General features: G+C 43.0%; 1 protein-coding gene and 1 pseudogene across 1 annotated transcript in view; one reads left to right on the forward strand and one right to left on the reverse strand.

Annotated features, from left to right (window-relative positions):
- Positions 1-27610, reverse strand: part of GABRG3 (gamma-aminobutyric acid type A receptor subunit gamma3) — a 450076-nt gene that overhangs the window by 69717 nt on the left and 352749 nt on the right. The window lies entirely within an intron of this gene.
- LOC125430695 lies at positions 11476-25822 on the forward strand (annotated as a pseudogene).

Genomic DNA, 27610 nt, shown 5'->3' on the forward strand with positions numbered 1-27610 from the left:
AATTTTGCAACTTAATCTTACTGCATTTTATCTCATTGGGTATCTTCCTAAACTGCTGCCTTTTTTCTTTTTGCTTATTATACAAATAACTGTGAACTCTTTGAGAGTACAAGAACGCATTGAGATCAAAGTCTGAATTTACTTAATTCTTGAAGAGATACTCTATCGGCATGCCTCAAGGGAAGCAGCCAAGAGAAAAGAAGAAGGCCAGCCCTTCACCAGTTAGCAAGCAATCTCTTTGAGGAATTTGTTCATATAATCAGATACAGGTTTGGAACTACACCTTCTGCAAATTTCACGCACTTTAAAAAAGATAACATGATCACACTTATTGCTGAATGCTATAGACTTAAGTGCAAGCTTAGAGAAATTTATTTAATTTATAGGAACTCAAGCTACACTGATCTTCTACAAGATTGCTTCCACATTCAGAGCTTGCTCCATGCCCAGATCAGACAATGCAAGATTGTAGCCATTAACAATTGGGATTCTCTGATTAGGGCAACAACTGAGAAAGACTCTAAGAAATTTTGATCAATCATCCCAGGTGTTTTTTCCTCAGCAGGCAATTTTTCTGCAAATATCCTTAGCAACATATGTGATCAATATTTTACTGACTTTTTTATGCTGTGCCTTTAGATAAATATTCCACTGAGGACCTACAACACAAAAGTTTCCCAGAATGGCTGCCTGTTACTACTCTCAAGACCAGAAGGTTGATTGATCAAACAAAGTGGTGCAAGGCCTGAATTCATTTCCTCCTGAGCTTTATAAGTCCTTCAAAGACTCGTGGGCACCTGTTTTGGCCTCTCTCTTTACCTATATAGATGAAACTGGAATAATTCCTCCTTCATGGACTAGAGCGATAATAATTTGTATCTTTAAGAAAGGAGATGCAACCCAGCCTGCCAATTACAGACCAAAAAGCCTATTAGACATTTCGGGAAAGTTATATGCAAAGCACTTATTAGAGAAACTCTCTTTGTGGATTTCTAAGAACAAAATCATTGGTCCCAAGCAGATAGGCTTCACCTCTGGCAAATCTATGCTTGATCACTGCTTGGTCCTGAATACCTTAATTTCCAAGTATTCTTGTCATAAGTACTCCAAACTTTATGCCACTTTTTTGGACCTTAAAGGGGCCTTGTAAGGAATTCCATAGAAGCAGAAATAAAAGGCTTTTTGGGTGTAAAAGTCCGTTTATTAAGACATCTTAGAAAGCTCACTGATAATGAGTGGCAGGAATGACACTTCTGTAGCTACAGGTTATAAATAACCATTCCAATTCTATCCCCTCTCCTAAGCTTCCTATGGGAACGGAGTCTTCATCTCCCGCCAAGAAGATAAAGTCTTCCGCTCTCGGCGAAGCTGGCTTCCATCAGCCTGGCTGTGGAATGCACTCAAGGTTACTTCACCATCAACACTATTGAATCCTTTTACTCTGCCTCTTTAAAGAAGACCCTCTGGTAAGGTTTGCGGAAAGGCGCGTGGAAAGCAGAAATAAGGGTAAGGCCAATATTTTCGGAATAAACTCCATTGATTATACCCAGAGGAATATCCCACCCAAGAGACTAAATATTGCAAGCGCTTATGACAAAATGAGTCCAGGATAGCCGCCAATTTCGAGTGCTTGCAGGACCATCAATAATAGTCGGTAAAATTCGGTCGCCAGGCATCGGAATGAGCCTCCTTGAGCAAGCTGGAATGGAAGATATAGATGAATAAATGTTACTAAGAGTTTAGGCAACCAATGGCAGTGACACTATTAATCACTTTAGTAATCTGAAAAGGTCCCACGAATCTTTGCCAAGCTCTGGAAAATTTATGCACGGCCTCTAAGATTTTTTTTGTGATAAATACACCTAAGAGCCTACACGCAGAGGGGAAATCCGTGAGCGTTTATCCGCTTGCAGCTTCTTTGGGAGTCCTTAGCTTGTTGTAAGGCTGTCTGGACTGGGCTTCCATCCCTCGCTAGGGATGATGAAATCCATTTCGTTGAAACTCTGAGGGTCCAAAGCTGCCGCTGGGTAGCTGTGGGCAACGAAGCGGGAAGGAGCACCAGACACAATTTCAAAGGGTTTTCTTTGTACTGCTATGAACCGCGATTGTTATATATGCATTCGCAACGGAATAAGCTCACTCAATTGTCTTGCGGTAGTTGGTGTAACAACGTAAATACTGCTCTAGGTTCTGTTCGCTCTCTCCGTCTTCACCGGCTGGCCACTTTGAACATGGTAAGATGGCCGGGCTGCCCCAACAACCCCAAAACGCCTTCCAGAAATTTGAAATGAATTGGGAATAAAGGGTCGAGCACTCACCTTTAACGGGCGGAATGGAGACGGTAAACATGTTGAATGAACAGTCGTACAACTTAGGATGGAGGGGATGGAAGCACATGGAATAAAATGGGCTTGTTTTAGAAAAAATAAGTCCACTACCACCCACAAACCGGGTATATTAAGCAAGGACTTTCGGCAAATCCGGTAATAAACCAAATGGTATTTTATTCCTGGCTACGGAGGCCACCGCGTAAGAGGTTTCTAACAGTCCATGGGCTTTCCCGGATGGTTTTGGCTTCTGCACAAAACCGAAAGCAGCCCTTAATGTATGCCTCCTAATGTCCTTATACATTGCGCCGCCATCGAACTGTCGGCGCCAAATGCAGAGTTTTCAGAAAGCCAAAATGTCCAGCCGAAGGGCATCGCGGGCGTTTCAAGAACCTGCTTATGAGGGAGGCATCGCATCAATATCTCTCCGCAAACTCCATTCTCCAAAACGCGAATTGGGAGTCACCTTCTTCCGCTGGAGGCTCGCAGCCTCGAAGTTCCCGCAGGAAAGGAGAGGATTGTGACTGTGAATCAGTGAAGGATATGATTTGAGGATCGGGTGACAGCCAGCCCCAACTGGGAGGGGAGAGAACAGTGCGCGAATGCGTCTCGTAGCGGCAGCTCCAATTCTCCCGGTAGGCGCGTAGGAGCTGCCAGCTAGTTTATTGGTTTTCCGGGAAAAAAATGGACTGTAAAAGAGAAACGAAAAGAAATCGCCCAACGGGTTGTTTTGGCGGATATCTTGAGGGGTGGAAAGAGCTGCCAGGTTTTTTGTGATCCTCACTCAACCTGGAAGGGGTGTTTAGCCCTCTCCAGCCAGTGGTGGCCAAGTGAGAGCGCTACTTTATGGCCGCGAGTCTCTTTATCCTTACAGTCCAGCTGGAGTCTTGAAGCACCAGAGAATTTCTTTAGACAAATACACACGGAACCAGCCTACCATCTCTTTATTTTTTCTGCAACAGGGCTGCCTAAGTGCTTTCAACCGAGGCATCCACGCGGGAACTACAAACGGGAGATCTTAAATAGGTGCTTTAGGATAGGTTCGTGGTAAACGCAGACTTTAAGAGCTGAAAGGCTGTTTGACACTCCTCGACCAGGAAAGGCCCCGGCTTCATGGATAAAGTGGATCTTACCCCAGTGCTGGCGAGGTCTGTGGGAGAGGGAGAGCCAGTTCAGCTAATTCAGTATAAAGTCACGAGAAATTAGCAAAACCAAGAAAAGATTGATTTTGGCGTTGGTGGGGCAGGCCACTGAGGATCATTAATCTTAGCAGGGATCCATTTCAAGCCTCGGCTAGATCCGTAACCTAAAGAAGCCAATGGAGGTCTTGTGAAAACAGCACTTGGAGAGTTTGGCAAAGAGGAGAATCTGTCGAAAGCAAGCCGCTTCAATACCTCTCGGACCAATCGTTCTTTACGCTCTTCTACGAAGTTTGTGAGTAACCAAAACGCCATCTAAGTATGCTACCTACAACTCCCTTTGTACAATAAATCATGGAGAACTTCGCTGATAAGGGCCATACTCAAATTCTAATTCTAACCCAATGGCATTACTGGCGCATTCAAATCCGTCCAAACTTTGTGCTAAATCGAGTCAAGGTTCATAGCCTTCAGCAATTTGACTCCTGTAGTAAGCCTCTTTAAGTCCAATTTAGTAAAATTTCTGCCGAGCGCATCTAAAAGGCTATCCTTGATCAAAGGCAAAGGATATTTATTGACAGAGAGACCGCATTGAGACCTCGATAATCTGTGCAGCTGTAAAGACTCCATCTTTCTTTTTACAAACAAACGGAGCAGCGCAGGTTTGGTAGCCCGGGCCAGATGAACCCGCCGAGCGAGGTTCTTGTCCAAGAAGGCACGGAGTTCCTCCTCATTGGGACTCATGCGTAGATTCTACCTTTGGGCAGCTGCTCTGGTTGTATAACGATTTTGCAGGTTGCGTCTCTGTGGGTGGCAACTGATCGATTCTGTTCTGAAAACTCTTGGCTAAATCATGATAATGCAGGTGTGGGATGCCAATAGAATCGGCGCAATCACGAAGAAGCCAGGAGGGTGGCCAGGAGAAGCTGGGCTTTCCCCAATTCATGTGTTCACTCGGCAGGAGGGTCAGTGAATTTAAGATCCGGCTCTTTCCAAATGAACTTTGGTTCATGTAATAATAACCATGGCATGCCTAAAACTATGGAGGCTCTATTACTGGCCAAAATAAAATCCATCTCCTTAATGGTCGGCGCGAACGGAGGAGAACCGCCAGGTTTTGAACTGGCCGTCCTTCGGCTCCCGAAGGCCCATTTGGGTGGAATGGTATGGGCTTTAGCCAGGGAATTTATCCAGACCTAGCCCTTCCGCTACCCAAATGCGATAACAGTGATAAGCCAGAATCCATATGGCCGAGGCTATAATGCAGTGTGTTTAGCGGGCTATTGTGAAACGCTTTGACAGTATTAGAGCGCCAGCTTCACCTTTCACCGGCCAGAGTCAGCCACCGGGCGTCCATGGGGGGGCTGAAGAAAGAAAACAGCTGCTTCCCCTCCTGTCGCTTCGATGATCAGCTTTAGGATTTAGCCCGTCGAGCGCCCCCGATCTGGCGCGCGGGTGGCTTGGCGATGGAGTGCGCTGCGATTGAGAGCGGTTGGTTTTGTTTCTTGGGACAGTTGATGCCAGGATGACCTTGGCCCCTCCTCGCGAGTAAAGATACAACCCCAGTCGGGCGCACGGCGCGCTCAGGTGGTTTCGGGTAGGGCGGCTGGCTTGGTTTGGTGCTACAGTGGCGTGGTTTTGGCGTGGGCGGCCTCCGCACGAAGCGATTCCAAACGAGACGCCTACCTGGGACCTCCCAACTGGATCCAATCTGTAAGCAGTACGAGGAACTCCGAATTAAAACAACACCGCTTCTACTTTGTTTAAGCCGCCCGGTACAAGCAGCATCCGAGAAGTATTCGCACTGGCGCGCTCAGCCACCAGAGCAGGTCGAGCAGCCGCCGCGACGTAAATTCACGGGCACCTGCAACGGGCGGCTGCCTTTGCTGGATAGTTTGATGGTGCGATTTTATTCCCGCCTCTGGATTCCTGGAAGCTGGCTTCTTAAGGCTTCTTATGAACATGGCACCAGGCGGCAGCCCTTTTCATCTTGCAACCTAAAAGAGTCAATTTAACCAATCGGCTGCTGCCCCATTCCAGGACTGGAGCCGATGTCCCATTTTTCGCTTCAGACCGGGTATAAATCATCATAGTCTTCCTGGCTGAGGCTGCAAAAATGAAGTGGTGCCGAAGCCGGTCCGACCAAAACGCTGGTATCAAATATAGTAGCCCTGCTCCACGGCTCTGGCGCTTCTTGCTGGGCGGTGGTTGCGCTGGCTGAGCAGGCTGGCAGGGCAGCTGTTGTCGGGGCCGAATCGTGGGCGCCATGCGACATTACGCTTAGTGGTGCGGACTCCAGGTACGTACCCTCTGGCGCTTGGCGGTCAGTAACAGCATAAACTCCAACTTGGGGCTTCCTGGATCTGCTGCCCTTTAGCCCTCTCCAACGCAGCCAGCCCTTCCTGCGGTCAATGCATCCCATGCAGAGCAGCGCTTTTTTTCTCATCTAAACCTGCCAGTTCGTCCTGCTTAAGAGCTTCAGTGAGCTCGCTTTGGCGCGAGAGCCTGAACGCTGCCGCGAAATCCAGTCTGAGTGTTCCAGGACTTTATCAAGCGGGGACCATAGATTCTGGGCAGCTGTTTTGGTTTTGATTTTGCATCGTCCAACTCGGCTGGACTTCTTTGCGCGTTTTCGCCGTCCTCTGGTGCAGGTTTTCGCTGGCCTTTGCTGCGGTAACTGTGCCTGCTCTCCTCCTAGCTGATGCTCACGGGTCCATGCTTTGGGGCATCTCGCAGTCAGCCTCTACTTCTTCATCCCAGGTCTCTGGCGGAGAGGGAAATAGATCCGGCTGGGAGTGCAGGCTTTCTTCGGACTCTTCGCCATCTGGAAGCTTAGACATCGGAGACACCGTGAGCTACCGGTGGCTCCTCGCTGGGCACTCCTGGTGCGGCCGCTGTCTCGGGATCAGGGGGGTCCGACAAGACAGTACGGATAATTCCCTCCCAATCCCAGGTTTAGGTCCCAGTATCCTTCGGACGGGCCTCTAGCAAGCAAAGCCACGGTGGTTCTTTGGGAGCATCACTAAAATACGCAGTCCAGGAATCGCCCAATGGATTCCTGGGTTGCCGCATGAAAGGTGGCTTCAGGCCTGCCTCCTCCATGCGCGACAGGTTGCATCTGAGGCTCTTGTAATCCACACTAAAACGGGTAGAGATCCTCATCCCACAGGCGCTCGGGATCCATAGACAGCTACCCCAAACGGCTCATGGAAGTCCCCATGGTCGCTGCCACGCCCCTCGCTCCAACGGAGTAGCGAAGACTCAAGTGTTGATACGAGGACGTGAAAGAGCCACCATGCGAGGCCTGGCTTCTCCCGGCCGGGCAAGGTTCCTCCAGGATCCAGAAGGGAAAGGTCGGAGCCCTCTTTGGGGGCTACCGTGACCTTCCAGAGTAACATTCCAACCTCTCCATGTCAAGACACCAGAGGTCCACTGCACTAGGAATATAGATGAATTCAAAGATTCCTGCCTACAATGTAAGGAATTCCCATAGGAAGCAGAAATAAAAAGGCTTTTTGGGTGTAAAGAGTCCGTTTATTAGAAGACATCTTAGAAAGCCTCATTTGATACATTGCGTGAGTGGGCAGGAAATTAGACACTTCCCGCCAGAAGCACAGGTTATAACACCATTCACCCCATCCCCCCTCCTGCTTCCCATGGGAACGGAGTCTTCATCTCCCGCGCAAAGATAAAGTCTCCGCCGATGAAGCTGGCCCATCGCCCGGGCTGTGGAATGCACTCAAGGTTACTTCACCATCAACACTATTGAATCCTTTACAGGCCTTCAGTTCCATACCCAGAGGTCTTCTCTGGAGAAAGCTGTGGACTCTGGGAGTTGATGGCAGACTATTTTCTTTAGTTCTATATACAAATACATCTTGCCAAGTTAAATACAATCAACTAGGCCTTCTTACCTCTCCAATACCAACAAAGGGGTGAAACAAGGGGTGTGTTCTTGCACCATCATTATTCAGTCTTTACCTAAATGCTGCTCTTTTAGAACTGGATGCACATTTCTACAGACTTCTAAAATGCCTATCTTACTTTATGCAGATGACACGGTTTTATTGTGCTTTCAAATCAATTTAAAGCGTCTCTTCAAGCATTGTAAAGATTATTGCAATGACAACAACTTAGTCCTAAATTACTCCAAACCTAAATTACTCCAAACCTAAAGACTATAGTCTTTTCAAACTCATGGTACCTCCTTAAATGGCTTCTTAGCAATCACAATCTGGAGCAAGTGAAGACTTTTAAATGCTTAGGCCTTAATTACCATCATAAGGCCACCTGGATACAACATAGGAATAGAGCATCAAGTAAAATCACCAGTAATGCCATCTTTCGCTTTCTTTTTTACAAGGGACATGGATATATCCCGGTGGCTTTAAAGATTTTAATTCAAAAATCTGCCAACAGATTTTCTACGGCGTCGGCATCCCTTTATAGATTCAAGCATGGAGCATTAAAATTGATCGGAATTCAATCTAGGTTTTTATAAAGAATTGTTTGAATCCCTCATTCAGTGCCTCATTCAGTGCCTGTTGTCTTGTGCCTGGAAGCAGGTCAACCCTTGATGGAAACCAGGGCCTGGTGTCTTTCCTTCAAATTCTGGCTGCAAATTTGCTATAGAAATGAGGACCCTAGTTTTATTTCTCAAGCTCTTACCTTTCTTCATTCAATGGACTGCTGGGTTCATCTGAATGGTAAATTACAAGACCTGGATCTGTCTCTGGATTCTCTACTTAAAGCTACTTAAAGCCAATGAGACATTCCATGCAATAAAATGTAGACTTCTCAAACAAGAATCACAGAGATTGATGGCCCAATCAAATAAATGTTGCTTTCCTATTGATCTGGGCATCCTCCCTCTGATTACCATGATGGCCAACTATTTTTATTTACTAACTGACCCTAAACTGTTACTCTAGCTAGGTATAATGTGATTCCTTTTGCCAGAAGATACAGCAAAGAGAATCATCTTGCAATCTTTGCACCCTCAGATTGGAGGAAGCTGTCCATCACGTCCTTCACCATTGCTTTTTTTATAACTATGCAAAAAAATTTTAAGTCCCTCTTGACTGGCTTAGACAGTATTGCAGATTCTGCGAAAACCTTGTGTCTGATAGCAAAGGGCTCTGCAACCTGTGGCTCTCCAGATGTTCGTGGACTACAAATCTCATCAGCCCCTGCCAGCATCTGTGCTAGATAGTAACTCAGCCACAATACTTGAATCTATGGCCAGATTTCTGTGTGTCATTGTCACCACATGTTCTGAATTTTTTGTTAAAGAAAATTTAATTTTTTTAATGGCTGTATTCAATTATTTTAATTTTTTATATTTTAAAAATCCATTGTATGTTGTTTCATAGAATGCCATTAAAGGTTTCGTTTCATTTCATTTTCCCTCAGCCTAGCCTATATCACATCCCATGTGAAGTTTAAACAAAAGGAAATGAGAATGCTTTTGATCCTTGTTGGAGAGGAAAGTTAAAGTATAAATGAATTAAATAAACAAATAAATAAAAACTCTTAGGTCGTGACACTTCTTTTGTTTACTTTAACAGACTCTGGTGTTTTGAACATTACATTGTCTTACCAAACTATGAGAATGCTCAGTGTTCATCTTATCATTTTTTTTGTGAGTGGTGATAGGGAGTTGCTAACTTTACAAAGTAATTCTTTCCTGCAAGCCTAGAGGAACCCCTCCTGCTGCCCCCCCCCCGCAACCCTGTGCAGAACACACAGCTATTATCAGTATTATTTTTCCTAGTCTAATTTTATGACATGTGACCTACTTCATTCTCACCCCTGATATAAAGACCTGCTGTCTGAACTGTATGCCTCTAGAGTTGAACTGCAGATATACTTAGAACTGCATAGTTTACAAGCTGTGCCTGTTTGCTATAGCAGCAATTATTATTGCTACTCTTCTTAACATGATTATTCATTACAACATTCTTATGCACTTGCTTTGCTTAATTAATCCATTTTCTTTTTACCTCAAAGGACCAAATATATCTACAAGACATTAATCTGTGATCTCTTGAAATTATTTATAAGTGTCTTTGGAGTGCTGTGTTAATTTATTTTCAATCAACGTTACAGAGTCATAGTTATCATGGATTTCTTTCAAGTGAATTAAAACTATTTATAGTTCATGGCCTACTGACTGGCATGAAAGCAAAGAGGATAATTTACTGTACTGTCAGATGGATTATAGTAAAGGATTCAGAGCTGAGAGAAAATATTTAATATATCCACATCTTCTGAAAGAGTGAGAGATTTCAGAATTGAAATTTGCACCCCCAGTTTCAATATCAAACTAATACTCCCCCATTTCATAATACTTTCAGTAGAACAGCTGTAGTAAGAACATCTTGTTCTGTTCATAATTTCTGTCCCAAGATGTCACTCAAAGGATTTTGAAAAGATTATAGTGTAGCTCAAAGTTCTCCAACATGGTACCTGTGGCCTATGGTGGTTACCAGTATATTCTGTGCCATCCACTGTACTTTTCAGAAAGTGGGTGGATCCATTGTAAGGCAAGGCTTGTTATTAGCTGCCCTCATTCAAATGAAAGTGTTTTTTTTTGCAGCAGCAGCAGCAACAGCCACCATAGCAACTGGTGAATCAAGAATGGTGAATACCCAGGCTTTCCTTAATCAGTGTATCTGGTGTAGCTAAACTTTCCCCCTCTCACAGCTCAGGATAAGGGTTCCTTCCTTCTGTTGCCCCTGTGGCAGAACCCCAATCCTTATTTCAAAAGGTTCCCATGCCAGCTGACTACCATCTGCCACTGTGTAGACTGTTCCTCATGAGAATCTAGACACTATTATTCCTTTCATTAGTGATTGTTCCAGTGTGCCCTGGACCTCACTTATAGAGCAATTCAGGATATGTACCTGTTCTCTGGGTCCCATTATATTCAATACCCTGGTGGTATTCTCAAGCCTCTTTGACTTCCATCTTTTTAAACATGTGCCAACTTAAAAGAGAAGAAGAAGAGTTTGGATTCATTTCCCCTCTTTCTCTCCTGTAGGAGACTCAAAGGGGCTTACAATCTCCTTTCCCTTCCCCCCTCACAACAAACACCCTGTGAGGTGGGTCGAGCTGAGAACTGTGACTAGCTCAAAGTCACCCAGCTGACGTTTGTGGGAGTGCACAGGCTAATCTGAATTCCCCAGATAAGCCTCCACAGCTAATGCAGCAGAGTGGAGAATCAAACCCGGTTCCTCCAGATTAGAATGCACCTGCTCTTAACCACTACGCCACTGCTGCTCCTACATATACTTACACATACTTACTTACATGTACTTTATTCAGTATACTTATGATTGAACCAAATTTTGTTTGACAATCACACATAATCAGAAAAATTAGGGGATAAAATGTAAGGTAAGAACAAAATTTAGCAACTAACTAATTAATAAAATGACAGTTTGACTTACATAGAAATGTTCAGACACCCTCAGAATTTGACAGGATTTCTCTGTACACATCAACACAGGACCTCCTCTAACATACCCCTACTATCATTCTTCACCTTCATCCACTCTTCATCCTCATACCCTAATACTCCCTCCAACCCTCAACTAATCATATTCTTCATACAAAACATTGCTCCTCCCACATATTAATTGTCTTGGTCTTTCTGATACTTAAGCCACCACTTCTCCTAAACATTAACATTTAAACATTAACAATCCCCATTACATTGTCATATATTCCAGAAAACATTACAGATAGAGGACTCACATTTTATGAAGCAGGAACAACACATAAAGCAATAAGTTCCCTGATATCCCTCTCTCTCTCCCTCCCTCCCTCCCTCCCTCTGTTTGTGTGTGTGTGTGTGTGTGTGTGTGTGTGTGTGTGTGGTCTAATATCAGTGCTTCCAAACAGTTCTAACAGTTCTATGGACAGTGTAATGAACCAGTAAAGTCCAGTCAAAAGCAACTGTAGTCTGTTCTTTATTCAGCTGGCAACCTTTTAATAACATACAGGCAATGCGAGAACTAACTTCCAGAACCCAAGCAGCTGCTTTTACGGGCTTCAGACAAGTTCCCGCCAAAGAGGAAAGTAAAACATAAACAACCCAGGTTCTCACACTGAAACTCACACAGACAGTTTCACACAGGCAAGCAGACAGCAACTGATAACTATTCTGGGCACCCTGCCAGGAATTACAGCAGGCTTTCCATCAAGGTTGCATTGCAACCTTACAGACAGCCCCTATACCCACAAGCAGCCCTGGGTCAGGAATCATCCCCTGTGATTTCTCAGACTGTGATTAATAAATGACCAACTGCACATGCCCAGAGAGAAGTTGGGATGACAAAGTGAATAAAGAGTCATGACCAAAATCACTGTTCTGTTTCCTTAACCCCTGATAAATTTTACTAGCTGTTTTGTGCTTAGGTGATGCTTGAGAGGGATAGTTTGTTGCAACATCTTGTAGCACCTTATGCACTGTGAAATAAGTATTCGTGGGTCCCAGGTCACATCATTAGATGCATGGTGATTCCCTAAGGTGCCATGTACTTGTAGTTGTGGATATGTCATTGCAGGAGAAGGATGAAGAGAGAATGATTCCTCCAGAGACTTCTCAGAACAAAGCTAGCTTGAACTGTCTTTGACTTCCTAGAACTTCTCTTTCCACTCCCTCTCCTCCTGCTCTTGTTTGGCATTTGAAAGCTGGTAGTTGCTTCACCTACTCTGTCAGTTGGGTTCACACAGAGGCAGCAGACAAAGATGCTCTCTGACCCTCCCTTTTTAGCTATCTCAAGGATCTTCAGCTGCCAACAGAGGTGCATAAATTGTGCCTGTGTACCAAAAGAAAAAAAATCAAGGCATGACAGACATTAAGCGCTGGGGAAAAAGAACATCTTTGGGGAGGGGAAAACAAAATGGAAAATCATGTTACTCAAGCAAAGGAGAAAGAGGGGATTTGGAGAAGGAAATCTGGATGGAATGCAAACAGAAACCTTAATGTAGCTACTCAGAATGTGGTTCTGAAGTGCTGGCATCTTCTCACTCCTCTGGGGTTTTCTTGCAATTTACTATTACCATACATAATAAGCCTAGCAGTATTCATTGGCTGTGAATCTTCCTACTGGGAATTATCCCATCTCTGTCCATAATGACTCGGTACTATTCAGTCCATAAACAATTATCGCAAGTACATAACCACCAAATATAAAGGAACAAGACAGTTTCCACAGAAAAGGTTAATTATTCTGGTAAGTAATGTTCATATTATTTAAGGTGTGAATCCATGATGTGTACTTAAAGCATCATTCAGCTTCAGTCACAATCAAAAGAGGACGGTGAGCTCTTGCCAACATCTAAAAGCTTGCTGGGGGCATATCCTGCCTAAAGATTTTATATTTTTATTAACAATTTTTGCTAGTTTGCTGATAAATGATAGTTGTCTCAAATATTTCAGAGTAATGTTGCTGTTTGGAAGGTGGGTGGTCAGTCAAAATGTTAATGGAGTGAATTTCTTTCAGTGTATTCTGTCATGTTTTTTTATCTGTTTGATCAACAACAAACTCAGACCTAATTTGAAGGTGCACTCTTACATGACAGTTGCAAAAAAGATCCTCGGTAGCAGCAGTCTGTGTGGGAGCTATAAAGAGGATATCTGTTTATGATGTAGATATGAAGATTCTCTGTGTCAGTGCTGCATATCCATACTGTCCATCTTTTCAAGGAATCTTTACTGGTAATAAAACTTTTTCTTTCATGCTGCATGTTTATTATCTATAACCCACCATTCTCACTAATGGTAAGCAAGACAGTTCAATATCAGTCATTAATTTTGCCCCCCTGGCACCTATACCATCAGCCCAGAACAGGAGGGCTGTGAAGTGATCCAACATTCTTGTTTCAGGTTGAGCCCAGAACAAAGCACTGCTGTTGGGGAATATGGGATACATTGTAATATTTTGACTTAAATCCCCATTTCTCACCATGGGCTTTTTCATATTCTCAGTTCTGGCCCTGGTATTTTTCAAAATTTTTGTAAATGATCTGGATGAGGGTGAGGAGGGACTCATGTATCTCATTCCCCTAGAATTCTTCTCATTATCTTTAATAGCAAATCTGATGGTCATGTTCTTTTGCAGGGCAGCAAAATTAGGGCAACTCATGGACATGGTACAGTTTCTCTACACACAGGCAACTCCAGGAATGTAGAAAAATATCACTTCCTAAATTTAAAGAAATGGTTCAAGAGGACTGAGTTCATGATTACTTTCCAGAAGGCAATGAATAGTGAGGGCACTAGAGGATTAGTTAATTTATCTACAGATACAAAAGCATTGCTTCAAGAGTATTTGGTAGTAGTGTCCAGCCAGTAATGCCCTTGGCATTGTTTGAAAGTGAGGATGCAAATACAATGCTGAGATTTTGAACTGATATATTAACTAAATAAGGGATTCTACAATGATTGGGTTTAAATAATTCAAGCCATAATGAGAATTCAGATTGCAAAATTGATGATCTGTCTAGCACGATATCAGAATTAACGACACAATCTCTAAGACAAGAGGTTGAACTGCATTGGAGATAGCTAGTTATGCCCCACTACTACCCTGGGATTTGGAGTTGGTGCTTCTGTCTTTTAAAAAGAAGAAATCTAATTCTTGAAATATTGAAATTAAAGTTAGTAATATACAATCAGATAGTTGTTGCCACTGAATTCAATGGGAAACATGTTACCATGTGTAATTACTTTCCTTCCCACCTAATTTGGATGAATTCTTACACAATGTGCTCAAGACAGTATCTTCCCTCAGACTTAACTTTGGTCATAGCAGTTGGTCGTGACCTCAGCATGAAGCTTTAGGCAGCCAACTGCTCCCATTGGTGCTCCAACAACAAGAGGATTGGCATTGTCAGATCAAGCAATGCTTTGCTCCTATATATCTCCAAGTGGACCCTTTTCAGAGCTGCTATCAGATGTGGGAGGTCAGGGAAGGCAGGTGCATGATCAAAAATGGCTGATATAAGGGGTCAAATGGCAATCCTGGGTCTTTTTCAGACTATGGAGGAGAGACTTGGGAAGAAAGGAGAAATAAAAGGTATGGTTAACCTCCTCCCCACTCTGCATCTAAGATCTTGCCTGCGTTAGGTTTGGCTGGATTCAGAGGTGGACATAAAGGACCAAGTAATCATGGACATCTGAATACCCACACTCCAAATTGTAAGAGGATAGTATTAAGCATCTCTGCATCACCAGATTGTAAAATGATAGGAGAAAGTGTCCCCATTTCAGAGGGAATTAAGAAATTTCCCTTCCCAAACAAGTACATGAAACATGGTGAAATAGACATGCAGGGGCGTAATGCCCATTGGGCAAGGTGGGCAGCTGCCCAGGGCATCACCTTCTGGGGAGCATCAAAATGCAGGGTTCGTTTTTGGGTATTTTTAGTGGTTTTCCATTTTTGGCCTGCAGGGGGTGCAGTTTTTAGCCTAGTGGCACCAAATTTTCAGCGTAACATCAGGAGACTGTCCTTATGCTGCCCCCCAAGTTTGGTGAGGTTTGGTTCGAGGAGTCCAAAGTTATGGACTCCCAAAGGGGGTGCCCCATCCCCCATTGTTTCCAATGGGAGCTAATAGGAGATGGGGGCTACAGTTTTGAGGGTCCATAACTTTGGCCCCCCTGAACCAAACTGCACCAAACCTGGGGGGTATCATTAGGGAAGTCTTCTGATGAGACCCTGAAAGTTTTGAGACTGTGCCTTCAGAAATGTTCCCCCCAGCCTGCAACCCCCATGGACAGCAATACAGAAAACTCAATGCAGAACAAAGATTCTTGGGCAAATTTCTAGGATGTTCCTGCAGGGGGTGCATTTTTGGATGTATTGGCACCAACATTTCAGGGTATCATCTGGAGATGATGGCACCCCCAAGTTTGGTGCAGTTTGGTTTAGAGGGGTCCAAAGTTATGGACCCTCAAAGGGTAGCCCCCATCTCCTTAGCAAAGAATGGGGGATGGGGCACCCCCTTTGAGGGTCCATAACTTTTGATCCCCTAAACCAAACTGTACCAAATTTGGAGGATACCATAAGGACAGTCTCCTGATGATATGCTGAAATTTTGGTGCTGATATATCTAAAAATGAACCCCCTGAAGGCACCAATGTCCTGGTGCAAAACAAATTTGGTCGTGGTGGAGTGGCCGGCCATGGTGGGGCATCCAACTCAGGTTTTGCCCAGGGCTACAGTTTGCCCAGGGCTGCCTTGTTACCCCCTGTAGACATGTGAGTTCTTCCTTCGTAAAATGAGTTTTTGTCTTGTATGCAAACAGATCATGTTGGAGTAGAGAACTAAACTCTGAACTGCCTACTCAGTGATCCTATACTTTACTTGTTGTACTACAATATTTTCCTTATTTTTCTCTAGACCTGGCTGCAACACCAAAAGAACAGAAAATGCAACACCAAAGCAAAAAAACCACAGGAAATTCCACATCAGTACAAGCAACCAGTAGCTATGACCCTGCTACAGAAGTGTGGCAGGGGCTGATGGGAATTGTAGTCCATAACATCTGGAGTGCCAAAGGTTCGCCACCACTGGTCTACAGTGACTGGCAGCAGCCAGTTGGTGTAGCACCAATGGGGCAGGAGAGGGCGCCCTGCCTTGGGCACATACCATTGGGGTCACATGGAAAATTGTCCCCCACACCTCTCCCCCTTTCCCTGCCCCCGTGGTGCCCCCCACTTACCTTAGTTCTTCTCTCCTGCCCCTTAGTTTCTCTCCAGCAGCCTGCTCCTGGGAAGTGTAGTTCCCACCAGGCTGCAGGAGAGAGGAACTAAGGGGCAGGAGAGAGGAACTAAGGGAAGTGGGGGGGGTGCACAGGGTGGGGTGCCATGAGGGGGGTGAGGGGGTGGGGGCCATTTGGACCCAGGTGCCATTTTGCCCCCCTATGCCTCTGGCAGCAGCTCTCTAGCATCTCAGCTGGAGGTCTTTCGCATCATCTACTACATCACTAAGCTTGCTACAAAATGAAATAGATTTCAATGACTCTATTCAACTACCCAGTTCCAGACTTCGAGGTCGACTGAAGTGAGCATGTGTTTGTGCCTGCATGCCCTCAGAGTGTGTCTTGGGTAGTCATGGAGAAATGCTCTTCCCAAATTAAACAAGTCAGAAGAAAGAAGAAGCAGTTTCCCAATTTGATTGGCCATCTCCCCCCCAACTCCTCCCCACCCCAAAATTGCATGCTGAGAATATGCAACTGCACCAGAACTGCTCTTCATCTTGTCAGAGGTAAAAGGAATGCAATAGAATAGGGACCAGGAGTCAAACAGAAACCAGCAAAACCCACAGGAATGCCACAAATAACAAAGGTAATGAAGATACATTTCTGCCTAACATTCTTTTATGCAGGGGCGGGAAATGGGAAATTAAGAGCCAATTATTAATGGCGTCTTCAGAACCAAAGGTTCAATCTATGAGGCTGTGATGGTTGCAAGACTGCAAGAGGAAGATTCGGGTGCACACAGAACCCCCTCACTCTCACTTTCTGAAGTTTTCCTATCTTGTGAAAATGAAGGTATCTTTGTTTGCATTGTGGCCTGGGTTTTGCTGGGCACCTGTGTGTTGGACTGGCTTGTGGCTTTGTGATGATGGCAAAAGTGTCCCTACAACTTCAACTATCTTGCATTGTGTGGTTGGACATGAGTTCTGTTAAGGTTGTGCTGCCAGATTTTGTGTGTCAGATGGGCTTGTAGCTTCATCTGGGCTGACAAAAGTGCCCCCTGTTTTGATTTTCTTGTGTTTCTGTGCTTTCAGTATTGTTTTGGCATTGGATCTTTTATGATTTGGTTCCAGTGGATTGGCCTTCATTGTTGTTCTGTTGGGCTTGTGTTGATTCTTAAGGTGCAAGGCATTGCCAACATTGTGGTTGCCAACAGGCATGCCTCTTTGCTTTTCCCCCATTGGAAACTATAAGTGGATGAGGGTCCGGTTAACCAGTGTGCTCCAATTGCATTCAAAGGGAGATCTTTGGGGGACTCTGGAGATTCATTTTTAAAATAGAGGCACTAAATGTTCAGGTCAGCTGCTGGTGAGCAGCTGAAGAAACACAAAGTTTGTTGAAGTTTGGGTGGGGGTCCAATTCCCTGGGCACTCAATATTCCTCCATTTGAATTGGTCCCTGCATTCAGAGTCTTCTAAGGAGGGTCCTCAGTGTCTGCGCTGCAAATTTGGTGCCTTTGCCTTGAAAAATGGCCCCTGAGACTCCCACACAATTATCCAAATGAATGCAATTGGAGCAAAACAATTGCTGGGGGGGTTCCAGGAAAAAATTGCTGAGGGGTTTCCAGAAAAAAAAAGCAAAAAAACCCTATTTACTGGTATAGGTATTTGGCTTTTGAGGGTAGGAGACTTTGCTGAAAATTTTCTGCTCCAATATACCTGAATCCAAAAAATACCAATAAAAATTTGAAGCACAGCCCTGCGGTAGAACTGTTTTAAGTACCTAAATAAATATTAATCCAAACTATAAAAATACCTTATTATTTGATGTTCCATGATAATCTGAATTGAAAAAAATTGTGAGGATTGGTAATATTAGAGGTTACTCAGGTCTGCCCATTAGTTGGGCATCTAACTGTCTTGTAGCTCAAGGAGATCAGAATTGATTGAAGATTCTATGATAATTTATTTGGGATAGAACATTTAAAATTAAAAATGTACTTCCCGCTGAAACCTGTGAAAACATATGTGATATCCTACAGATGATAAGTATGTGTTTTTATAATAATTTTAATTATTCTGATATCTGCTGCATTACTGTCCAATTTTTAAAATGTTACCAGCCTTGAGTCCTGAGATGCTAAGGAGAAAAGTGGAAATATAAATAATACAAAAAAAACTCTTTATCACTAAAATGAAATTTTTTAGAGATAAAGGGAACCAAAAAACCCTGTAACTGCTCTATTCTGTTCATTTACCTCTTTATATAATTAACAGAAATTATGTTTTCTTTCTCGCCTCTTATAACTTTTGAGACACTCTTGAAATTTGAAATCTATAAACTTCTGATAGATGAGTTTGCATCAAGATACTTTACAGGTGTAGCCTTTGTATAATTCGGAACACTGTCTTCAAAGTCAGATAAAGTCAATTCCTCACGATATGGGGTGGCAAATATAACCTTGGCACCTTCTGTTTAATTTTCTTCTCATCAAAAGTTGCTTAGCAAATTAGTTGATATCCTTTCTTTGGTACATGTTTTATTCTATGAGTAAAAAAAAAAACACAAAAAAAGGATTGTATAGATGGCATTATTTGGTTGCAGAAATACCAGGGCAACTAATGAAGTTCACAGAGTCATATCTTAAAATATAATAATGTTACTGCATAATAATTCTCCAAATATTTCTGAGTTAGAAAGGTCACAGTAACCTTAAATTCTAATAGCAGTGCAAGTGCTGGTAAATGTAAATGACAGCTTTTGTGCCCTTTCACAGTTTCCCTCCGAGATTAACCTGCTGCAGATAGGTGCCCAATTTTAAAGGAAAGATACATATTTATTTTTCCACTTTGCTTCCTTTTCATTACTGTAGAAATTGAGGTCATGAATTCAGTACACCTATCTTATTCCTTCAATATACTTCAATCAATACATTTAAAGAACAATTTCCATTCTTTGAAGTTGCACTGAAACATTTTTTGTGGACCTTAAACCTTTTATAGTGAAATATAGGACTTGTTTTAAAAGGGGCTTGGACATATTTATGGAGGAGAAGTCGATTTATGGCTACCAATCTTGATCCTCCTTGATCTGAGATTGCAAATGCCTTAACAGACCAGGTGATCAGGAGCAACAGCCGCAGAAGGCCATTGCGTTCACATCCTACATGTGAGCTCCCAAAGGCACCAGGTGGGCCACTGCGAGTAGCAGAGAGCTGGACTAGATGGACTTTGGTCTGATCCAGCTGGCTTGTTCTTATGTTCTTATGTTCTTATGACTGCCTCTGACAATACTCTTATGAAAGCATAATTCCTTGACTTTCTCTTCAAAATTAGAAAGAGCCTCATCTACACGTGCAGCAGAATGATCAGTGAGAGTGCTAAGTCAGAATTTTAATGATTCCCCTGGAAAAACTCTATAAATAATAAAAAAACCCAACACAAACAGCATGTTGCTACTTTTCCAGTTACAGGGATTACTAATGTAGAAGAATGCTGAACAACACAATTCCTTGTCTATATTCTGAAGTAGCAAAGTCCATGTTAACACTTCAGTCAATTTTTAAAATTTAACAAATCAACTGTTGAATATAGTTATATTCATATACTTTGGTAAAAATAGCTATAATAGGTTCTCTGAATTCTTAGTTTTCTTTTTTTTTTAAAAGAAGAAGGTAATTCTAGCCCCTTTGCTTTAAGAGTATAGGAGAAAAGGCATATCTTTGCAATGGAAGGGACTACAGAATTACTTTTTAAAATAAAAGCTGAAACACCATCTGACAAATTAATAAAACTTTTCTACATGTTTTCCTAAATGTAGTGAGTGAAGGTGTTATTTATACCCTCTCCAACAGGCCATTCTAAAGGAAAAATATGTAGCCAGTTCTAAAGAAGGGTATTTGAAGAATATGCTGGCATGTGGGAATATAGTGGGAGATGCAGTTTGATATTTTATTATTGATGGTAGTCATTTAAATTTATTCCATGTTTCTATTTTATCCACTTTTAGTCAAGACAGTCATTCCAATTAAAAACATGTGTCTCTTTCTCTAGGGGGAAATATCACTCTGACCAGCAACTGTGTATTTAAAGGTTCCCTAAAAGCCTGGATTTGGGATTTGCCCATTCAGCCCAGAGCCTGAAAATAATAATGTAGACGAAACCTGTTATATATTAAATCAAGAAACTAAAAATTCTCAAAACTAAACAGCTGAAAAGTCAGTGACTTTTTTTAAAGGATCAAATAGAAACAATCAAGGATTTCATTTTGGGATGTAGAATTCAGTGAACATTGCTTGAAACAAAATTCCATTGCAACCAATAAAGCTGAAACATTTGATTGTGCACTTGAGTTCCACTAATTCAGTGGTATCATAAGCAGTTTCAACAGATGCTCATATTTTATTATTTTGTGTACGTTGTCAAGCCAACAACATTTCTTTGAGAATCTTGCAGACTCTACAAAATGCAACATACTGATATTGTTGGCTTTTCTAAATAGGCAAACATACACATTCTGGCATGCTGATTAAAAATGACTAGAGTAGTTAGAAAGACCTGGGTTATTTAGGAAAGGAGATGGCAAGCACAGTTTTGAGGGAGTACAGTTGCTGACAACTGTTAGTAAATGAATGATGCTCATTAGCTTTAAACCTGTACCAGAATTGCCCAGCTTTAGCAGTCCTTAAGACTTCAGTGTCTTAATGCAAAGCATGCAGGCATAAAGAATGAATTCCAAAACCAGCCCACTTTGCTTTTGGTAATTAAGCAGATATTTCAATAAAAGTTTTCAATGTCTTTAAAAAAATTAGTTGGCTTGTAAGTTATTTTTTGGAAGCAGCTGATGTGTCAGGCAGTAAGAATATTTCCTTCAGGAGCTTGCTAATGATCTCTTGGAAAGGGGTTCTCAATCGCCTACACCACCAACCTCCACCTTTTGTTTGAAAAGTTATCTGGCCTCATAACTATGCAAATGAGGGCAGATCTTACAACTGCTGTGATTTAATTATGGTAGCTTAGATACCAAGGTAGGTGCTACAGAAATATCATCCATTCTGTGACAGATAAATTAGCCCCCTTTTCTTCTCTTTATAATTTGAAACCTTCTCCCTCAAGGGCTTAAATCTACAAGTAATTCATTAAAGAACAAGAAAGTGGTGGAGAGCTGTTTACATTTTAACTGGCAGGAAGGTCAAAGATAAGGGTATTGTGGGTAAATCTTATAAAGTCCCATCAAAAGGAACAGAGGTTGGCAACAGAGATTACTAGACTGCAACCTATGTAAACAATATAGGATGTTTGGTACATTATAGTTAAAGAAGAAAAGCTTATGTACTGACTGTACCTTTCTTCTGTTGCTGCTCCCTATCACTAGAGATGTGTCAAGAATTTTGGTTTGCCACTTTTCTGCCATTGTATGGCTTTAATATACAATCTGTACAATATTTGTATGTATATATACAGTATTTGTACGTGTCATATGCATGCTGACTTACTGATAGGAACATAATGTTAACTTGTGCACACTGTATTCAAAACTCTGATACAAAGAAACAGAAATCTACATGAAAATAAAGAATTACACATTTGATTTGCAGGAGGCAGCTGTGAAATCGAAATAGGTATGTTCAGGATAAAGCAGCTAGAAATGAATATTGAAAATCACACCACTGTATGACTTTACCTGCAGGCTAGGAATGAGTTGATCAAGCTATTTTTATTCTTTTTGATTTCAATTTTTGTGATTGCCATCAGTTCAACTTACGTTTGCTGCTTGTAGACTGTTCATAACCATTTATATGTTACATGCCATTTATATGTCACTAGCGGGCCCGGCCACGCGTTGCTGTGGCTGAGTCTGGTGAAGTGGAAAAGAAAGAAAAGGGGAAGTAAACGGTTCGAACATGTGTCATTGCACAATGCTTGCAAGGGAAGGGAAGGGCAAGGGGCCCCTTGCTCCCCTCCCTCTCTCATGTTCCCTTGCATGGCAACTCGGCTGGTCCCTCCCTCACGTTCCCCTTGCTCTGCTAGGGTGGGTAAACCATGTGCAGGTGGCTAGTCCTGTCCCTTTCACTCCCTTCCCTTGCAGGTGAATTATCTAGCGTAAAACATGCTGGAAGGCATGAGCTATGTTGTGTTCAAATTTCAGAGCATTTGGTCCAGCAAACCCCCGGACCCTCCCTCACCTTCCCCTTCCTCCGCTAGGGAGGGTGGGTCATGTCCAGATGGTGGGCCCCATTCCTTTCACTCCATAAGGCAGTGGTTTTCAAGGAAGGCATGGTTGGTTCCCTTATACCAGAGGGTGTTGTTTTGTCGGCCAGCAGATGGCGCTGTTGTGGAACAGAACTGTGGTTCCAACTGTCACAGGTGTGGCATGAACACAATAACATGCACAGTTGTGACATGTACACAACAGGAGGTGTGGAAACAGTATGGAAACCTGGCCGCACGCGAATGCGACGTTGTGTGAAAATTTCAAAGCAATCGGTCCAGTAGTTTGGGAGATTACCTGTCAGCAGAAAAATGCACGGATAGATTTTTATATATATAGATTGACAAAAATAATGTTGAAACTGTGTTGACTTTAAATATACAGTCTAGTTTGTTCCTTGCTCTCTACTTGATCCTGAGCTTTGGACCAGATGCTTATCCTGTGCCTTGAGTCCCTGGTTGGTGTAACGACCCAAAGGACCCCCAGAATATTATTTATATATATTTCTGCTTCAAAAATCATATTGGCAGAAGTCAGTTGTCATACACTTCTCTATGCAGGTAGCAGCATGTCCAAAGGTCACAGGTCTGCTTTACAAAATCTAATCAAGAGGATGAGTTACTCCTGCATAACCTGGAGGTCTCATTTTGTTTGTGGGCATGAGCTTGATTACCTCACCTTGAAAAGATACTGTTAAAGACAAAGAATATGGAAAGCCACCTCAGTATCAGATTCTGCATTTCCCTATCTCTTCTGGAAACCAAGTTAGCAACAAAGGGTTGCTTCTCTGCATCTCCTCTACCTTTGTCATGACTCTCCTAAAAACCACTCACCTTATCCTGATCTAAATGTCTCAGCTAAATCTGAATATCCTGGGCAGTGACTCTCAAGAGTTAATCTGCATGGAAGCCTTTCAGCGTTTCCTCGTTTAGCTTAACAAAGCAATTTTTGGTCTTCATTGTCCCGGGTTTAGTATATGCAGATGAGCTGATCAATTACCCTTACAATTCTTAAACCCAGCACAGATGTGAAACTTAGTGTGATTGGTTCCTTTCCCACCAAGGAACGACTCCACCTTATAAAAGTTTCTAGCCTACCTGAGTATTTCGCTCATTGGCACATGTTCTTGTTGGTGTTGAGACATGAATTCATCCTTCATTACTGTGCTGGCATGGAATCCTCCTGCCTTCTACTTCTACTCTTCTACAATCAAGTAGGGTAACGTATTACCCCACAACAACCCCCATTCCCTTCTCTATCATCCAATCTATCTTTCAAACCTGCTTATATCCTAGGAAACTTGAATGTATGTGCCCTTATGTCTTACTGTGTGTTTGTATTTTTGAACAAATTTATATAAAACATTTAAATTCAATTTGGACTCTTGCTTCTCTGTGGAATATTCATTGCCAGAATTCCTTCCCCGTATTATACAGTCTAAAATATCTCCTCTTGGCCCCTCTCCTGATCTGCCAATGTGAGTGTTCATTCCCCTTTGCTCCTTTTAAAACTATATGTGTGCTGTTACACTTTTAGCAGCTGGTGGAGAATCCCTTTTATAAAACCCTAGCCCCTGTTAAGGCCGTAACATTGGTTTTGCTAACTGGAAACCTTATCTTGGACATTGGCCCTTTTCGCAACGGCCAAATTTGGCGCCCTGGGGATGGCAAAAACGCCGTCCCCAGGGAGCCGTTCACACAGGGGGTGCAGCTGCTTCGCAGCTGCGCCGCCTGAGCAGTGTGAAGCCACCATTTTCCGACCTTGCTTCCCCAGCGAGGTTTTCGGAAAATGGCAGCTTCGAGCCGCTGCCATGCACCCTCCCTTCCCCCTTGTCACTGTCCACCTACCGTGTCTGTGGCCGTTCAGCGTGTCACCGAGGCCTGGGGACACTCCACCCCTGCCCTGCGACGCCGGCGACGCGGTTGGACGCGCTACAGACACAGCAGCAGGCCTTCCACTGGCTGCGATAGCGCTCCACGGTGCCATCTTCCTCGTTAGCCTTCTGGGACCGCTCGCGACGACCGGGTCCCAGGCTGGGTCGGTGTCATATACGCTGACCCAACCCCAATCGTGGCCATGCGGAAACGGCTTGTGACTCCTGAAATAACTCAGCCTTTGGGGTAAATGGAAAAGACTTATCTAAAGCAACCCATGATCAAGCAGTAAAAGCATTCAAGGCAGCTAAAGATCCTATTGTAGTACAGGTCCTTAGGAGAGCACCACATATGAAAATCTTCTGTCCCACTCATGAATGCCTCCTGGTTGATATGGGCACTCAGACAGATATCACCATTGAACACATCATGGCTCTAAGCAAGATGGACTCATCTATTCAGCCAGTTACAGTACTGGGTCCACATCTCTTACCTGAAGAGCATTCATCAGGGCATGAATACTATGACCGAAATGATTACATGGGAGACATTAATCAAAAAATGGACAAAGAAGAGCTAGAATTAGAAGTGGGTTTGCATTGAGTGAACAGCCAGAATAAGTTTGGGCTTCCTGTGTGCTACAGAACTGATTATGAAGTTGATATTGGCATTTATATCAGTGAGACTGATCCCAGCAGTATTGCTGCAAAAGATGGCCACATCTGAGAAGGTGATTGTATCATTCAAATTAATGGCAAAGAGATACAGAATTGAGAGGAAGCTGTGGCACTTCTTACCAGTGAGGAGAGCAGGAATGTCTCCTTGCTCATAGCAAGGCCAGAAATTCTCCAGCTGGATGAAGGATGGATGGACAATAACAGAAATGATTTTCTGGATGACTTGCACATGGATATGCTGGAGGATCAGCATCACCAGGCAATGCAGTTTACTGCCAACATAGTTCAGCAGAAGAAAAATGAAGAGGGCGGAGGCACCACAGAAAATGCAACTATTTTTATCAAACCAGCATGAGAAAGAGTGTAGGTCTTACTGACAAAAGCACCCGAAATGATGAAAGATCTAAGCAAGAAAAAAATGCAAGTGATCACACCACTTTCTCCAACACCTTGGGAAGCCAAAAGAAACTCACATGACATGCAGTTTAGGAATGAGTCATTCAGACTTCCTGGGCATCCCGGTGGATGAGTGTGAGAGGTTTCATGAACTGCTGGAGCTCCAATGCCACCAGCACATATGATCTGTAGCACCCCAGACATAAGTAAAAGCAACCAAGAAAGTGTGGATAGGGAGCTGGAGATGCTGAATATTGAACTGGTGTCCGTCAACATCATGAGAGCTCACAAGATGCAGCAGTGGAAAGAGCAATACTGAGAGCCATGGATGCTGCATAACAGTGGCTTCCGCAACTACAACACAAGCATTGAGGTTTGCTGGCACAAGCTGTCAGGTATCACAGAGCTCCTGGGAAAGTTAAGACAAGGATAGCTCCAGTGCTTACAACACAGGAAATAGCTGCTGAAGCATACCTCTCACATTGGAATAATTCCTTATGCAGGGCTACAGAAGGGCTTGATCTTCAAGTCAGTGAAGGGGCAGAAGCACAGGGCAGTTCTCAGAAAAACTTGCTGACATCTCCAGACAGTCAAGAATCCAGAGAGGCTAAGCCATACCCATAAGGTGCAGAGCCCAGCAAGCAACTGGAAAGCAAAGAGAGGAAAGCCACTGATGGAAGTAAAAGTCCAACTCAGCCCCTCCCCCAACCAGGTAGCTCCTCATACCAGCACTCCCCATATAAACATGCCTATATCCCTGCCCCATGCCCAACACTACCTGAACTATATGCAGTTGATACAACAGAAATCAGCAGTGGAATCTGTGCATAGCCAAATGAGCTTAGTGAGCATGTGCAAAGACTTGAACTCTTCCAACCAGAGTGAACCCAGGATGGAATGGAAAGTCAAGGTGAGGAGTGACGGCACCCGCTATATATCACCAAGAGACCTGTGAGGGACAGACTACTCAACAGGCAATAAAGATTAAGGAAGAGCGCAGTGGCAGAACCACATGATGATGCCATAAGTGAAGGCATCAGTGTCAGTACTGGAGTAAGGAGGAATGAAAGCAAGATCTGGTAAAGGCGAAAGAGAAGCGGAGAAGGCGCAAATTCATGATGCAGAGCTGCCTAATGGAGCAGCAAGGGGCTGAGCAGAAGAAGGAGGAGAACATCATCGAACTGAGCCACAAAAAAAATGAAGAAAAGAAATAAAAAGATATTTGACAATTGGATGGCCATTCAAGAACTCTTAGTGCATGGCACAAAGTCTACCAACGGCACAAAAGTTTACAACTCCTTCCTGTCCGTGACAACAGTATTATTCTCCTGTGCCAAAGTTTTGTATACAAAAGCCTACTATTGCTGTAGAGATTTCTGCCTCATTAAATGTGGCAACACTGGTTGATTTTGTATATAAAGACACACATCAAGTTTATAATTCAAAGATGAACTGTGGGTGCAACCCTCCTCAGAAGGGAGGAGAAACAGACACCCACTCAACATCTTTAATGTCAATATTGAACAGGCAGAGCTTGTTGGAATACCAATAGTACTTTTTTGTAACTTGTTATCCTTTTACATAAAATGTTTTAAATATCAGGAAAAACATATTAATCATAATTACACAGGTAATTTTAAACCTATATTCATATTTAATTTTAAAAGGTTACCCATGCAGACTTTAAATATATTGAAAATGTGATAATTCCATATATCCAAACTTCAGGCATCCCTCTTGCTCCTGGTTGTTGACGTATATAAATAACTGATTTAAAAAATTCCTCTTAATTAACCCCCCCCAAAAAACCTCTCCCCTCGAATTTCACAACATTACCATTCTCTGCTATCTCCTTTTGATTAAAATCATATTGCTGAGGGCAAAGCCTCTGTCTTTGACTTTGTTTGACGTACTGTATTTCAAACTACCTCTGAACTTTCTATGCTTTGAAAACACTGTGGGGTTACTATAAGTCAGGTGTGACTCAACAGCAAAAGAAAAAAATAGACATTCTGGAAACTAAAACAGTAACAAACACAAGGTTAATCCTGCACACACCCACAGATGAACTGTCCTTTTAACCTCCCAGGAAAATTCCTGGTGGGCTACTGTCCTGGAGAGTACTGGCAGCCAGCATAAATGTGCTAGTATCACAGGTTGGCTTCTGATTGAGATCTTAAGATAAACTTAAACATAGTCTATCATAATTCCTTGCATACAATTGCTTATTAAACATCTTTAGCTGAGATGCAATTTCAATTATGTCAATTTCAATGGTA

This window comes from Sphaerodactylus townsendi, linkage group LG04 (genome assembly GCF_021028975.2).
Source record: "Sphaerodactylus townsendi isolate TG3544 linkage group LG04, MPM_Stown_v2.3, whole genome shotgun sequence".
Classification (NCBI taxonomy): Eukaryota; Metazoa; Chordata; class Lepidosauria; order Squamata; family Sphaerodactylidae; genus Sphaerodactylus; species Sphaerodactylus townsendi.